The sequence below is a fragment of the Malus sylvestris genome, chromosome 14, assembly GCF_916048215.2.
Source record: "Malus sylvestris chromosome 14, drMalSylv7.2, whole genome shotgun sequence".
Classification (NCBI taxonomy): Eukaryota; Viridiplantae; Streptophyta; class Magnoliopsida; order Rosales; family Rosaceae; genus Malus; species Malus sylvestris.
The window spans coordinates 6,964,575-6,982,435 of record NC_062273.1 but is presented as its reverse complement, the minus strand read 5'-3'; positions in this window follow the sequence as shown (position 1 = coordinate 6,982,435).

Here is a 17,861-nt window from a genome sequence, read left to right as displayed (position 1 = left end):
CAATTGAATCATACAAGAAGGAATAATCACACTACACTAGAGAGAAAAAGAAAATTACTCTCTCTTCAACACCAAAGGCCGGCCACCTTAAGGGTGATTTTAGCTTATCATCTTTTCACCCTTTTGGTCATTCCTCCATCCATCTCACTACACTAGTGGGTGTGGATCTTTAGAGGTCTTCTACTTTGGAGACTAAAGGAGAACCAAAGGAGCACTCATACTAACAAAGTGGAGGAGGCAAGGAGGGAGGCTAGGCTCAAGGAGTTCAAGGAACAAAGGGCTTGGAGGTGGTCCATCCTTGGTCTAAAATCTAGATCAAGAGGTATAGATGTATTCCTAAACTTTGTTCTTTACTTAAATGTTTTGATGTATCATATATGAACCTATGAACCTTGAAGGGGGATTTGCATGACTATAGCTTTGATATTATTTGATAACATGCTTCCGTTGCTTTCGTATATAAATTTTGAATTGTATATGCATGCTAGTCATTAGAAATCCCACATGAATCTCATAGATTTCCCTTCAAGTGGTATCAGAGCCAAAGGTTTATATATGATGTGTCCTTTTGGATTTTATTCATATGGGTTTTAATATTATGTATGACATATTATTGCTTCATTCAAAATATGTTTATCTTTTGTTTTTCAATAGTTGAAAAATGTGAATCAATAGTTGAGAAAGATATGTATGCAAAAGGTGTTTTGTATGCATGAATGAAAAAATGAGTTTAGAACAAATTTTGGGGTTTTGACTCTTAGGGAGGGCACGGCAAAAATGGGATTTTTGGCTAAGTGTTTGTGTTTTTATTTTGAATCACACACTCACACTTTAAAGCTAGAAAGTAGAAATCTTGTCACTTTTGTTTTTGGGTTTGAAAAATCACCAAGAATATACAAATCTTGAAAATATGTTCATGGTTTGGTTTTTGGTGAAAATGGTTTTATTTGGTTTTCATGCATTGTTTTGTGGTTTTGGATGATGTTCATACCATCCATAGCCATATCTAAAACTTATTAAAATCCTAGACTTGACTAGGAGATTTCCATCACCCCTTTTCATCTAAGTCTTTAAAGCCAAAACCAAGTGACAAGCAAAATTTAATTTTTTCTACTTTAACATGGTTTAATGCATTATAGGTGAAACTTCCCATCTCACCTCAATGTGGCCGGCCTCCCCTAGTGGATTTATCCACTTGTGGGGCTATTTTGTAACTTGGAAAAGGATATTTTTACTTTTGAATTATTTACAGATTTACCCCTAACTTTTTCATATTTGCATTTAGGCCCTTACTAACTAGAAAGTTAAAATATTTTATTTTAATTTTGTTAGTTGTTTAAACTCATAATACTATTATGCCCATATGCACTAAATCTAAATGTTTATGTAGCATTCCATTTAATTATTTAATGTGATTAAGTAGTTAGAAAAAATGGGTGACTATGGACTTATGCCTTAAACGATAATTGAGCTATAAGATAAGGCGCTAAAATCAAATTGTTTGAACCTTGGGAATGTGTTTTAATTACTGTTTTAATTGGACCTTGTCACGTTTGACATTAATCTATCTCTCCCTCTTAGTATATGTAGTTTGTAGGAATTTGTACAAATCGGTTTGTAATTCTTATCACTCCTTAATCTCTTTTAGTTAGTTGATTCCCTCTAGTACTAGACTAGAGTTTCTTTAACTATTGGTAAGGAGACATAACTAAAAGAGGGTTTTGACATGAGATTAAAGATTAAATGGGTCCAATGCCCTAATTAGCAATGAATGATTGTCTTTCATTTCTAATGGTTCAATGAAAATGTTTTAATTGGATTGAAAAGCACGTAATTAAATTGACACAACCTCCCCGAGTTTATATTCAACAATGTTGGCTCGTTGTTGCAATAACCTAATAAGTCCATGGTCATCCAAGAGCCTAAGATAACTATAAAGTCCAATTTCAAAGGAATGCAAAAACCTTAGTAGTAGTAGTTACTTCCAATATTTGAAAAATTCGTTTTTGATATTGATTTGTTTTTCTTAAAACAAATAGTGGGAGTATCATACGCTACTAAATTATAAATGAATACAATTAGTAGTTATATATATCTCCAATATTTTGAAAATTGTTTTGATATTGATTTGTTTTATGAAAACGAATAATGGGGATATCATATGCTACTAATTTCATTAACTTTGGACTAGTAGTTATAATAGGACAATTTATTTGAATGTGATTAAATAAATAAAATTGATGAGACCTTAAAATCCCTCAACCAACATACAATATTAAGTTGAAAGCGTAAGAGTGCTTTGAACACTTTTTCGTGGCCTTCCACCATGGTATGCTCCAAGCGTTTATGACTTGTACACCGCCTTCACCCTATCATGGGGGAGTGCAAAGTGCATGCTTATACTCAGGAGGAGTTTATTTAAAACATTTGATGAGATTAAGGTAGGCAACGAATGTGGCCAACATTGTATCATCGTGAGGTCATACTTGAACCCCTAGCTAAACCGGCATGGTGGGAAAGAACTTAACTAAGAGAAATGATGCCAACATCGTATCATCGTGAGGCATTGTTTTCTAGAGGCCAAAAAGATGGGTAATCACAAGAGGTTGTTGTGAATGGGTAAGTGTACCCTCTCATTATTATTTTTGCTAGCCGACATCGTATCATCGTGAGGTGGGCTTGGTAATAGTGAGCCTCCCATAACCCGCTAGGAGCTTTCTTTGAAATCTCCCAGATTCCATCTTGAGGGATATGGAATTTGCCAAAAATGGTGGGTGGTGTCATTCGGTTTAAAGACCCGAATCGTTTGACTTAATCAACAATCAAACTAATTATTTTATTGTTTATGTATTTAGATATGGTTGGAAGCACACTAGCGAAAATACTCGACAAACATTGCCTAGAGGGGCACAATTTCCCATCATGGTATCGTAATGTCAAGATTCTCCTAACATTAGAGAAGATTGTTTACGTACTAGACAAGGCTCCACCTCACATACCTCTCGGCCCTGAGGCCACTGAGGATGAACGTGCTAAGTATGACAAGCACGTTGAGGATGACACACAAGCCAAGTGCTATCTGTTGGTTTCCATGAATGAGGAGCTACAGAGACAGCACGAGGGCATGGACAGTGCATCTTCCATAATACTCCATCTTACGGAGTTATATGGTCAAGGGACGCGCAACCGTCGCTTTAGCACTGTTTGTGAACTTGTGAAGACCAAGATGGTCAAAGGGGCTCCAGTGCATCAACATGTACTGAAGATGATAGGATTCATTGAACAATTGGAGAACCTAGGTACTCCACTTGACGTGGAATTGGCCCAGGACTTCATATTGGCTTCTCTTTCTGATTCATTTTCGCAGTTCGTAATGAACTACAATATGAATAAGATGGATAGTACTCTCTCTGAGTTACTAAACATGTTAGTAACTGCCGAGAAGACTATGAAGAAAGAGAACATTGTAGGGACTGCTGCAGTAGCCTACAACAAGCCATCCTCTTCTAAGGCCAAGCCGCAAGGCAAAGGCAAAGGGAAGGAGAAGAAGTCTCCCACTCCTAAGCCGCAAGGAGGAGTGAGGAAAAAGAAGGCAAAGGAGCCCAAGGGGACTTGCCACCACTGTGGAAGGAGGGGCATTGGAAGAGGAATTACAGGTTATACCTTGCAACTCTTAAAGACAAGCCACAAGGTATGGTTTATGTTCTTATCTTCAATTCTAATTGTTAGATCTTCTAAATATTTATATTTGATATAAAGGGCTAATCACTTGTATAAATGTATATAGGTGGAGGAGCCAAGTAGAAGAGGAACAAGCAAAGAGAAATGTGGAGAATGGTTCGGCCACCATGTTTTTTGCTAACTACTTAGGAAGTTTGTTAGGCATTAAAGATAGTCTTTAAACTTTCTTATTTTGTTAAGAACTTAATGTGGCTTCATATGATGGAAGACCACTATTAGTGCCTAAATATATAAAGGTATTTATATTAGTCTCTAAATGTATAGAGCTAATACTTTTTTGTATTAAACATTATGAATGTTTGAATTATCATATTAATGTAATGTGATGTATACCTTCTAATATATTATTTCCTTAAAACGTAGTGTTATGAATTGAATATTTTCTTGTTGTATCCTAGTTGAGATACAAGATTTATATCACTTATTGTAATGTGATAAACCAAACTTTAGACTTATCAATTATGGATAGATCTCACATGTAGGACATAGAAGGATACAATGAATCTTTAGATTTGGTTCCAATTGTCTACCTATGAGTTCTATATGAATTGACAAAGGTCTAGAGATTCCTTTCTTGAAGAAAAGGAAGATCACATTATAATGATATAAGTAATAAGAAAAACGTTTCTTATATGGTTATCACTTAGAACACAATAATCAAGATCACTCTTGATTCAATTGATAGTTTTGAACAACTAATTGGGCATTCTTTAAATTGTTTTAAAATGTCAATTGTGTTAGTGATTAAACCAAGAAAGAAGTGTCTAAATCTATAAAATGTTTAAAGACTTTAGTCACTTATTAACGAGACATTAACTTAGTGAAGATTGAAACAAACAAGCTTGAAAGGTTTTAAAGCCACTACACAATGTCTTCTACCCGTATACTCCACGTTTATACATTTTGAATGTATGAAGTGATTTCTCATTAAAATCATGAGAAATAGTGGGAGGTGTGAAAAAGGATATAAACTTGAATATGATTGGTTTATAGTTGTCTAAAGAATAATAGTACTTGACTATTATTGAGAGTTTGTGACTTTAATTGTTAAAGGACTCAAGCTCTTCAAATGTTAAAATTCCATGTTGTGTAACATTCTAAAGAATAGTCTATTAATGTTGGTTTCGTCAACCTAGCATAAAATGGTTATATGTTGGGAGTTGTCCATCATTCTCTTTTATGAGAACAAGCTAATAACAAAGCATATGGACAAGTTGATGAAACAAAAGAGAATAGTTTATGAATGTTGGTTTCGTCAACTTAGCATAAAATGGTTATATGTTGGGAGTTGTCCATCATTCTCTTTTATGAGAACAAGCTAATAACAAAGCATTTGGACAAGTTGATGAAACAAAAGGGAATAGTTTTTCAAAATGAGTCACAACATATAGTTTAACAACAAGACAATCCAAATTCAACATCTTATGTAACTATAACGCTCTATGTAGTTTTGATAAAGAATTATATCAACCACCTAGAAGGAATGGTTGAGTTTCTATATCCTTAGTAGGAGCCATGCTTCCACTAAAGACTTGGATAATTCTTATATGACTACATTAAAGGTCTTAGTATGACTAAAACTTGTAGTATGGTGTATGACACCATATGATTTAAATGAATAAACTTGATAAAGCAAGTCACACATTTCAAAAGGAATTACTTGAAAAGAATTCTTTTGTATGATTCGTTTAAATAACTTGTGTTAGCTAGAGTTGTTGATAGTCTCAAAATTGTTGAGACATCATCAATAAGCTAATGGATCTCAATGATTGTCAATGGATCCAAGACAAGTTAGTGGGAGCAATATGCATTCAAATCAAGAAAATATAAGTGTTAAGATTTTTTGAATGAATGCTAAGTTACAACAAGGCCAGTGGGAGTGATGTCATAATTTTGAGCAACAAGATATGAATAAAGTCCATTTGATAGACTTGATAAAACATATATGTTACTCGAAAATTGACAAAACGTGACACGGTCAATTTTAAAGTATAGACTTGAAATTGGACTTATTGATATAGCAAGGCTATCTCAAGGATATTAAATAGGGAAATTAAATCTCAAATGTTGAAGATTTAAGAAAGCATTTTCCTATATGATAGAAAATCACTTTCGTATCCCTTATAATGAATGTGTCACAAAATCACAAAAGGGACACATGTATGGACTGGTGAAGTAGATATCCAAAAGTGAAGAACCACAGGGGTTGTCATTTTAAGATATTACTATATCCTAGGATCAGAACCAAAGCAACTGATAGAGTATTATTGCCTTTAAGAAAGAAACATCAGAGTGGGACTCTGGAAGCGTGCATTCACTTAGGTTATAAACCAAAGTGAAAATAAACCATTTTAACAAATGGAACTTCATATTGGATGAAGTACTAATCATATGAATGAATTGTTAGTATTGTACTACAATGGTCTCAAGGTTGGAGCAAAGTTTGTATAAAGTATACAAACGAAATATATGACGATATATTGTTGTTTTAGAAACTGCTTCAAAAGGTGTTTTTGAATGAAGGGGTTCTTAAAGAACCAATGATTGAATCCAAACCATAAGGTCGTTAGTAGGATACTACGACGTAATGGGGCGATAGCTCAAGCCATGGAATCAAGGTCTCATCAAAGTATTCGAACACAATAAAGAGACATCATCAAATGTTTTGGAAACATTTGATAAGTAAATCCCTTTTAAATAAAAGGGGATTAATACATAACCAAGTTAACCTACAAGCATAAGCTCTCTCAACTAGCATGTATAAGATACACTAGTGATTGACTTTAGTGCAAGTGGGAGATTGTTGGAAATATGCCCTGAAAGTCAATCTTTGGAAGAAACCTTTCAGGACAAATGAATGGATGTATAGATGACTCTTATACATCAAATGGAAAAGATACTAATTAGGACTATCTCAATTAACTATATATGTCCTAAATAGTGAATCCATGGACAATGGATTGATTGAAGAAGTAATCTAATGATGTTAGACTACAGAGACCTTCTTCACATAATCATCATGTCTAAAAGGTTCCTGGTCATAGGATTGTCGGAGGAAAACTGACAATGCATAGACCGGTACATACTATGTCCGCTTCAATTGGAAGGATGGAAAGTCTCATCTCATTCGTGTAGTGACACTAAGACAAGTATGTAGGTGCTCATTAAGGGAATGAGTTCACTGAATACAATCGAACAAGAGTACTTGCATGGAGGTCTACTCACATGTCAAGCAAGTAACTCTCATGGTTGGAATAATGTAAGTAGTCATTTGACCTGAGGCATCGTCGTTGTCTTGTGGTTAAGTACTTGATCTTTGATTATGTCAAAGTCACCCCATTCGCGGGTGTCCACGACATAGTTAGGGTTAAGCCACTTAGTCATGAAGGCAAGTGAATGCGCAACAAGGAATCTCTAATCTTCGTTAAGAGAGGAAGAATACTCTAAGATATGATTCTGGAATCTTCGGCCGAAGTATCGAGCGTAATAAAGGAAAGTGTTCCTATACGACTCAATTGAATCATACAAGAAGGAATAATCACATTAGGGGTTTGACATAATATATCCATACCCTAATGATGTGATTGAGAGGATTGTTTTAGAGAATGATCGAATTACATTGTAATTCCAACTGAATAGGTTCTCCGAACAAATTCTACATTAGCTTGGGTAGCCATGATATATGGTTAGATGTCACTCATGGCTTGTGAGTTCTTCTAGATGATTAAATGTAGTAGTCAAAGAAGAAGGTGAATTAAAAGGAAGTTTTAATTCACTAAGTGATTGGATTAAATATAATCAATTGGATTGGTGCCAATCACCTCACTGCCTTACTAATTAGAACCTAAAATGATTGTACACCGATACACTCTTGTAGTGATACCACTAATGGATGATGGAAATAATTAATTGGATTAATTAAGTGTTGTGATTAATTAGAAAGTCTAATGAAATCATAAAAGCGATATAAGATCGTTTTGGGCTTAAAGAAACGTTCAGGTTTAATCGGGCCCATTGGGCCTAGACCCATTGGGCTTTTATTCAAGCATAGGATGACTTGAAATAATAAAAGCCCATAGCCCAAACCAAACACTAAAGGCCGGCCACTTAAAGGGAAAGGGAGAGAGTGAAAGTCAAGTTGTTGACTAGGTTTCTTTTTGTCTATATAAGGAACTTTGTAGAGATAATTTTCTTTAAGGGTTTTTGTGTGTTCAAAACAACTAAAGAGAAAAAGAAAATTACTCTCTCTTCAACACCAAAGGCCGGCCACCTTAAGGGTGATTTTAGCTTATCATCTTTTCACCCTTTTGGTCATTCCTCCATCCATCTCACTACACTAGTGGGTGTGGATCTTTAGAGGTCTTCTACTTTGGAGACTAAAGGAGAACCAAATGAGCACTCATACTAACAAAGTGGAGGAGGCAAGGAGGGAGGCTAGGCTCAAGGAGTTCAAGGAACAAAGGGCTTGGAGGTGGTCCATCCTTGGTCTAAAATCTAGATCAAGAGGTATAGATCTATTCCTACACTTTGTTCTTTACTTAAATGTTTTGATGTATCATATATAAACCTATGAACCTTGAAGGGGATTTGCATGACTATAGCTTTGATATTATTTGATAACATGCTTCCGTTGCTTTCGTATATAAATTTTGAATTGTATATGCATGCTAGTCATTAGAAATCCCACATGAATCTCATAGATTTCCCTTCGGAAAGCACGTGAAGTTCACTATTAAATCATCCAACGGTTGCTGACAAGAGTGAAAGAATAGTACCGATTATTAATTCCTATAAATGTCACCATTCACCCTCCATTGCAAGGCAGACATACATAACCCTTCTTCTTCTCCGAGAATGCCTTTCCAACAAACCCTGTCGAGTCACTCAGTGTTCCTTATTCCTTGGGGTACCTGATAGGAGCATATTTATGCGACTTAGTTAGCTTGTTCTTGTGCATTTGTGTTGTTATTTCTTAGTTAATTATGCATTTTAAGCTATTTTCGTGTGTTTGTAGGTCATAATAACAAAGTTGGCTAGAAAGTGCATTTTGGAGCATTTTAAAGCATTTTGAGCCAAGATTGGATAGTGCAAGCATGGAGACATGAGGATTGACGTTTTGAAGATTTGAAGGCTAGAAATCAGCATGTGTGTGTGCAAGTGTGTTGACCTAAAACTCCAAACATCCATCCACTACACCCATTACATCCACTCATTACCAAACACTCATCCACCACACCCATTACATCCACTCATTACCAAACACTACTCATTACCAAACACTCATCCACTACACCCATTACATCCACTCATTACCAAACATCCACCCACTACACCCATTACATCCACTCATTACCACAACACTCACCCACTGCACCCATTACATCCACTCATTACCACAACACTCACCCACTACACCCATTACATTCACTCATTACAACTCCATACACTCCTCTCCCTAACCTATAAGTACATTCACCCTTCACCATAATTTGGGGGCCATCATCCAAAGACACTACATTTCACATCTCACAACTTCATTCACAAACACAATTTCCTTGCCGTGACCTCCATCCATTCGTCTAGCCATACTACATATCACCAATCCATACACTTTTATCTCTTAGCCGTGCAAATCCATTCCATCCATATATCCATACACATCCTAGACACTTGTGCTACAATAAGGTGGTGAAAACAAAGGTCCTTGATGTTTCAAGCTTGGAACTTTGGAGCGTTTTAGGTGTACTCCGTTCTTGCTATCAATGTTTACTTTGTTATTTTCTAATTTTGTTGCAATTATGAGTGGCTAAACCCCTATTTAGTTAGGGGGAAGTTTGAAGCCATGAACATGCTTGAGATTTGAATTGATTTCTTCCAATTGTGATTTGATAAGTTGTGATTGCAATTCAATTATCTATTTTATTCATAACTGATTCTTGTATGTTTATTAAGGATACATACTTAGTTTTCATGCATGAATTAGATGCTAGAATATAAATGAGTTTCAACTAATCGTTACAAGTTTATATTCATGAGTAGTGAAGGTTGTCTATCACAATCGCGTTAATTGAATTCTTGGCAATTGTATCATGCATTCATAGTTATAATTGCCTCGTCAACACTTATGATTTTCATTGAACGTAATGATCTCTGATTGTATCTCTATTATGCATTCATATAGGGGACTTTTAGAGAATGATTTGGGTTGTCGCATGCATTCATCCAATTCAATGAGTAAAGGAAAATCTGAGGGTTAATTTGTGCATCACGGTTAATCTGGGGTGTTGAGTATCATAGTTTATTGAAAAGCAATTGGAAATCGATTCATGTACAAGTGTGTCATGTGTGAAGAACGGACCTCTAACTAATCCATCCATCATTTTATTTCTCAAATTCATTTTATAATCTGCCTAGTTTTATAACTTGCTTGTTTATTTCGAATTCGTCAAAACCAAAATCCCCCTTTTACTTTGTTGTTTCAAAGTGTTAAATTTCTATTTCGTTAGTATTTTTGAGTGTTTTGATTCAAACCAAAATACTAAATTCATCCAAAGTTGTGTTAGAGTCAAATTTGCCCAGTAAGTGTTTTTAGGCAATTTTGAGTGTATTTAAGTTGTTTTGCGTCTTTAGAATCTGTTTTGAGTCCCTTGAGTCTATTCAAACGTTTTTAACTTTGTTTTTATGTTTTTGAGTAAGTTTAAAGGTTTTAGCAAGCCTTCATAATCCCCGGTTTACAATGATCCCTACTTGCATTTATACTACAATTTGACAACAAGAGGGTTTAATTTGAGTGCTTAACTTTCATCGCATCAGTACCTCTGCAAACAACACATCCAAAGAAAAAGTATTTCATATCATGAAGGTTGAAAGCAAGAGTATCTCATATCATGCTTTCTCCCTGTCCTTCTCCTTGTCATTGTTTTGGGACAAGGAGAAAGAGAGCAATCAGCCAGCACTTGGTATCAATCTTCCGATCTGGAACCGACTGCTTGGAACCCCTTCCTGATTGCTTACCTAGCCTTGCTCTCGAGTACTCATCTTCATCATCTTATGCTTCCTATTCGTCTACCACATCTGCCTAGGGAATAGATAAGGGAAGTGAAAATGATACCTCAAAGCATGTGGAGACAATGTGCCAATTCATCCTCAACTAGGGACAAGGAGAAAGAAAGCAAGAGGTGGGCACTTGGAAAGATTGAAGAAAGAAACAGACCAATACCTCTACCTCGTGCCTGCCTGCCTGCCATGCGGAAGAAACAAGCAGAGAAGAATGCAGACTGCACAATCAAATCAACCCAGCAGAAGGAGTCTGATTTGAAACCAAGGAAATCCCATAGTCCTCGCTCAGAATTCCAAACCAGATCGAGATCAAAGCTGTGGAAAGTCAACAAGATCATCTATCTCCAAAACCAGATTTGCGTTCTTAAACTCTACTCTATCTGGTTTTTCCTTTGCCATATTTGTCATGTTTATTCGTTGTTTGTTTGCTTGTTTTTGTGTGAGTTTATGCTTGAAACATTGAGGACAATGTTTGATTTAAGTGTGGGGGGTAACCAAGTTGTTTTGCATGAAATTCGTAGGAATTTATCACCCATTACTTCTAGTGTTGTTCCTTACTGTTTTAAGTGTTTTTTTTAAGCTATTTTGGAGTGTTTTAGTGTGTTTTGATATAAAAATCCGAAAATCTCATAAAAATTTGAAATAATTGTTTTGAAAAACCCAAAAAGAGTTATTTTTGTATGTTTCTTTGTGTCTTAGGGTACCTTCCAACACAATGATGAGGATTTGGTTTTTAATTACATGACTATTAAAGAGAGTTATAAACTTGGATAAAAATTTGATTTACTCTTTGGTGTATGCTTGGTTGTGGTTATAATTTATGAATTCACATGCAATCATAAAGAAAAAAAAAATCAGTTTTTGTAACATGCTTGAAAGAAGGAACTCAAATGAATGCTACAACCTTGTGAGACTTGAGCCTAAACGTTTATTTGGAGAGTTAATAATTTGTGCATCATTGTTTTCTAAAGTCGTTGCATGATCTCATTATTCTTTGCTTGGTTGCTATTTAGAATGCGTTTAATCATTTAGTTCCAAATACTAGAACTCATGCCTATTTCATTCAAAGCATGTTATTGATTTGCATAACACATATTCAAGATAAAATTGTTTAGTGAGCCAAGAGCCAAAAAGCCTATCCCGTTCATTATATGTTTAAGTTTAACCCCGTTGAGCCTTGTGTAGCCTATGTTCTTTGTTACCCATACTATCCTCACCTAGCCTAGAATAAGACCATCCATACCCTTGTTCTTGAAGCATGGTAAAGCATAATTTAGAAGGATTTCCTTTTGTTAAACTCTTGCAGAAAAACAAGTGTGGGGGAAGTGATTATTATGTGTGTGTGTGTGTGCCAAAGTCCTTAATAAGGCACGGGTAGAGAAAAGAAAAAAGAGTATGAGAAAGAGCTCTAAAGTATTGTTTGTTAAAAAAGGGTCCAAAACATTGAATTCGGCCCTAAGTGTTGCATGAATCTTCCTTTTGTATGTAAAAGTTGATTCTGCATTCTAAAGAGAATTCCAAGTGTCTATTTCACTGCTTTGTTTTTGTTATTCCTATCGCTTTAAGAACGTTTGTTATTCCTATCATTTCTTTGTTAGCCATTACCCCCAAGCCCTGTTACAACCCTTGACTTCAATCTTGAGTGTTGTGTGTTTCAATTTGCGGAGTTCGAAATTGGTATGAGCATATGGTGTCACTGGTTCTCGCATCTAAGTAGTAGCATACCATTCATGAGATCATATCTAAACATGCTTATTAACTCCAGAAATTGTTTTCTTTGTTATAACTTATGTGAGTACTAGTCATCCATGTTTACATCAATCTTCTCACATATAACTAGTGTAAGGTGTGTAGTCAGAAAATGTGTGTGAAAATAGAGAGTATCTAGTAAGGAATTGAGGGAATTCTCTAAGGCATATTACTACATTCAAAATGTTGTTTTAATTGATTAAATGTGAGCTAGTGGACGGTGACTATGATTAAGTATGCTCGAGGGTAAGGATTGCTTAAATCTATGTAAGTGGTGATCTTTGGCATGTCATGTTTCATTGAAAATCCCTGAGGCAAATGTTGGAAGGTCTAGGTTATGTTTTGTTTGTTTCGTTTGTTTTGTTTTGCTCGAGGACTAGCAAAAGCTAAGCGTGGGAGAATTTGATAGGAGCATATTTATGCGACTTAGTTAGCTTGTTCTTGTGCATTTATGTTGTTATTTTTTAGTCAATTATGTATTTTAAGCTATTTTCGTGTGTTTGTAGGTTCAAATAACAAAGTTAGCAACAAAGTGCTATTTGGAGCATTTTAGAGCATTTTAGAGCATTTTTGGGCCAAGATTGGATAGTGCAAGCATGGAGACATGAGGATGGACGTTTTTGAAGATTTGAAGGCTAGAAATCAGCATGTGTGTGTGCAAGTGTGTTGACCTACAACTCCAAACATCCATCCACTACACCCATTACATCCACTCATTACCAAACATTCATCCACTACACTCACTACATCCACTCATTAGCAAACATCCATCCACTACACTCACTACATCCACTCATTAGCAAACATCCATCCACTACACCTATTACATCCACTCATTACCAAACATCCATCCACTACACCCATTACATCCACTCATTACTCCCATTACATCCACTCATTACCAAACATACACCCACTACACCTATTACATCCACTCATTACCACAACATACACCACTACCACCTTAATTAGATGGTGGTCCTCTCCCTAGCCTATAAATACATCCACCCTTCACCATAACAAGGGAGGAGAAAAGATCAATCCAAAGACACTACATTCACATCTCACAACTCCATACACTTACACTTTCATTCCATGGGTGAGAACACAATCCACCCATCCACCCTTCACCATAACTCACCTATATCCATCCACCACCATAATTTACCACTCATCCATCAAACCACACCTTGTGCCGCAACAAAGAGAAAAAGGACGACCCTTGGACGTGCTTGCCATTCAAGTTGGATTGTTGGAGCGTTTTTAGGTGTTTTCATTCTTTTGTTTTCAATGTCTAAATTTGTTTATCTTTGCTTTGTGAGTATGAGGAACTAAACCCCTTTAGCTAGGGGGGAATTTGAAACCATGTTCATGCTTGCAATATGATGTGATTACCTTCAGTTGCGATTTCATAAGTTGTGAATTCAATTTGTTTAACTGCTTGATTGATAACTTATTCGTGTATGTTTATTAAGAGTGCACACTTAGTTTGCATAAATGAATATGATGCTAGAGTATAAGGGAGTTTCACCTAATAGTTACAAACTTATATTCACAAGTAATGGAGGTCGCTTATAAACGATCGCGTTAAATAAATTCTTGGCAGGAGTTTCATGCTCATCATAATAACGAGTGTCTCGTCAATACTTATAGTTTTCATAATGCTTAATGATCTTTGATTGTATCTTTATTGTGCTGTTCACGTAAAGAACTTTTGAAGAATGCTTGAATTGTTGTATGCGTTTTCCCATCCAATTCAATAACTTAAGGAGAATTTGAAGGTTAATTTAAGCGGACTTAATTAACCTGGGGTTTTGAGTTTCATGATTGATCGAAAGAACAACTGAAAATTGGTTTATGTGCAAGTATGTCATGTGTGGAGAAGAACCTCCTAGCTAACCTTCCATCCATTCAATTTACTCAAATTCGTGCAGATTTCATTAGTTCTTTAATTTACTTGTTTTGTTTTCAAATTCGTCAAAACCAAAACCCCCTTTACTTTAAAGTGTTTTATTAGTCAAAATTTGTTTTGATTTATGTTTTTAGGTGTCCCAAAAGTGTGTTAGAGACCAAATCTACCCAGTTTGTGTTTTTAGGCAGATTTGAGCATTTTTAGCTTGTTTTGAGTCCTTTGAGTTTGTTTTAAGTTCTTTGAGTCTAGTTTAGTGTTTTTAACTTTGTTTATATGTTTTCAAGTTAGTTTAGAGGTTTTAGCAAGCCCTCATAATCCCCAGTTTAGAACGATCCCTACTTGCATTTATACTACAATTTGACAACAAGAGGGTTTAATTTGTGTGTTAAAAAAATTTTCGCATCAATGCATTTATATACATTTTGAACTCAACGATCCGAACTTTTTATTTTTCAAGATGCACTTCATAGATTATCTTTACAAAATATTAGGCACATGTTTGAGGTGTTAATTGAGTTCAAAGAAATTGAGGGACAATATATATGTATATATTGTTGGAATTTAAGATTTTTATTTGAGTTGTTGTTTTGGGTATTTTCTTTGTTAGGGTATTTTCGTTATTTTGTTTATTAGGGTTTGCTTGAGGTTTTACTATTTAAACAGTGCTTTGTATTAGGATTTACTATTTGAAATTCGATCTTTTGTAATTGAATTGAAATTCAGAATTTTCGTCTCAAATTTATGATTCTTTTGTTGAATAAGTTTTGAATTCCTGTCAAATTTCGGATTTTCATCCGAGCTTAATGCTTAGTGATAGTGTTTGTCGTAATTAGCTAGAAAGGATATGATTATTAGTAGTGTTATAAAAATGTAAAAGTTATAGAGAGATAACCTTTATTAGGGACAAGAACGAAGCAGTTGCAGAGTATTATACCAACACAAGTTGTTGCAGAGGAAGTAATGTATATTATTGCTATTAGATATTTTTCTCTTCCTTTTTCTCTCTGCTTTGTTGAACATTCGTAAAGCTCTATTTATAGAGCATCACCATGGAAACAAACAAAAACACTGTTAAACATATGACATGTTTACTGTATGCATGTGGGCATACATATTATATTATTTACAACACTCCCCCTTGGATGCCCACATATCAACATCAGTTGCCTCATTAAAACTTTGCTTGGAAAAACCCTGTGGGAAAAAAAACATAGCGAAGGAAAAAGAGTACAACTTTATCCGGATGGTGTTGAGCATGCTTATGTTGCCTCGTTAAAACCTTGATAGGAAAAACCCAGTAGGAAAAATCCTAAGCGAAGGAAAAAGAGTACAACATACATGTATCATGGATGCTCCCCCTGAATTGGATCTCCCCCTGATTCTGCATTCTTCAAATTTGTAAGCCGACGTAATCCGATTCCCTGCACCAGCTTTTGAAATATGCACTTTGGTAGAGATTTGGTGAACAAGTCTGCTAAATTTTCATTAGAACGGATTTGTCTGACTTCAATAACTTTAGCCTTCTGAAGCTCATGTGCGCTGAAAAATCTTGGAGATATTTGTTTAGTCTTATCACCTTTGATAAATCCTTCCTTCATCTGGGCGACACAGGCTGCATTATCTTCATGGATGACAGTTGAAGTGTCTGTCTTTGAAGGTAGACCACATGAATTTCGGATGTGATGGATCATTAATCTTAACCAAGAACATTCACGACTTGCTTCATGTAGAGCAATTATTTCCGAATGATTGGAAGATGTTGCAACTAGCGTTTGCTTCGTTGATCGCCATGAAATTGCAGTATCTCCATTAGTGAACACATATCCATTTTGTGAGCGGGCTTTATGCGGATCGGAGAGAAAACCAGCATCTGCGTATCCAACAAGGATTTGTTCATTTATGGGCTTGTCTGAGTAGAAGAGACCCATATCTGTTGTCCCACGAAGGTATCGTAGAACATCTTTGACTCCCTTCCAATGACGAATTGTTGGAGCAGAGCTGTACCTGGCTAACAAGTTAACTGAAAAAGCTATATCTGGTTTAGTACATTGTGCTAAATACAATAAAGCACCTATTACGTTCAAATATGGTACTTCTGGACCAAGGACCAGTTCATCATCTTCCTTTGGACGGAATGGATCTTTCTTAATGTCTAAAGAACGAACGACCATTGGGGTGCTAAGTGGATAAGCCTTGTCCATGCCAAATCGCTTCAGTATTTTTTCAATGTAAGCTGATTGATGGACCAAAATTCCACTAACACAATGCTCGATCTGCAGGCCTAGACAATATTTGGTTTTCCCAAGGTCTTTCATTTCAAATTCGCTTTTCAGATATTCAGCAGTTTTATGGAGCTCTTCAGGAGTCCCAACTAAGTTCATATCATCAACATATACTGCCACTATAGCAAATCCAGAGTTGGATTTCTTAATGAACACACAAGGGCATATGACATTGTTGATATATCCTTCTTTAATTAAATACTCACTGAGACGATTATACCACATTCGCCCAGATTGTTTCAGCCCATATAGTGATCGCCTTAATTTGATTGAGAACATACCCCGTGGTTTGTTTTTTGCTTCAGGTAACTTAAGTCCTTCTGGGACTTTCATATATATGTCAGTATCTAATTCTCCATATAGATACGCGGTGATGACATCCATAAGTCGCATGTCAAGTTTTTCTGAAATCACCAAACTTATTAAGTAACGGAACGTAATTGTGTCCATTACAGGAGAGTATGTCTCCTCATAATCAATTCCAGGTCTTTGTGAAAAGCCTTGTGCAACGAGTCGTGCTTTGTATCTAGCAATCTCGTTTTTCTCATTGCGTTTCCTTGCAAATACCCATTTGTAACCTACGGGGTTTACATCAGTTGGGGTTTGGACTACTGGTCCAAAAACACTTCGCCTTTCCAAGGAATTTAATTCTGCCTAGATTGCATCTTTCCACTTAGGCCAATCTTGTCTCAGTTTGCATTCATCAACAGAGCGGGGCTCAATATCATCACTTAATATGATTTCAGTGGCTACTGCGAATGCAAACATATCGTCAATGATTATTTCATTCCGATCCCACAATTCATTAGTACATGCATAATTTATGGAGATTTCTTTGCTTTCATGTACTTCTGTCTCTTCAGGGCCATTTTCTTCTTCTGGAAGTCCAGAGTCATGAATTGTGGATTTGTCATTTACTCTCTCTTCCTGAATGATTTCATTTGGATTCAATTGTGCCCTCGTCTTTCTCTTTCGAGGGGCTGAATCTTTTGAACCTGGTGGTCTACCATGCTTCAGGCGTGCACCAGATGAATCATTCGCTGCCACTTTATTTTGTCCAACAGGGACATCAATTCTGGCAGGTGCATTTGCAGCTGGTATATGCGATTTTGTCACTT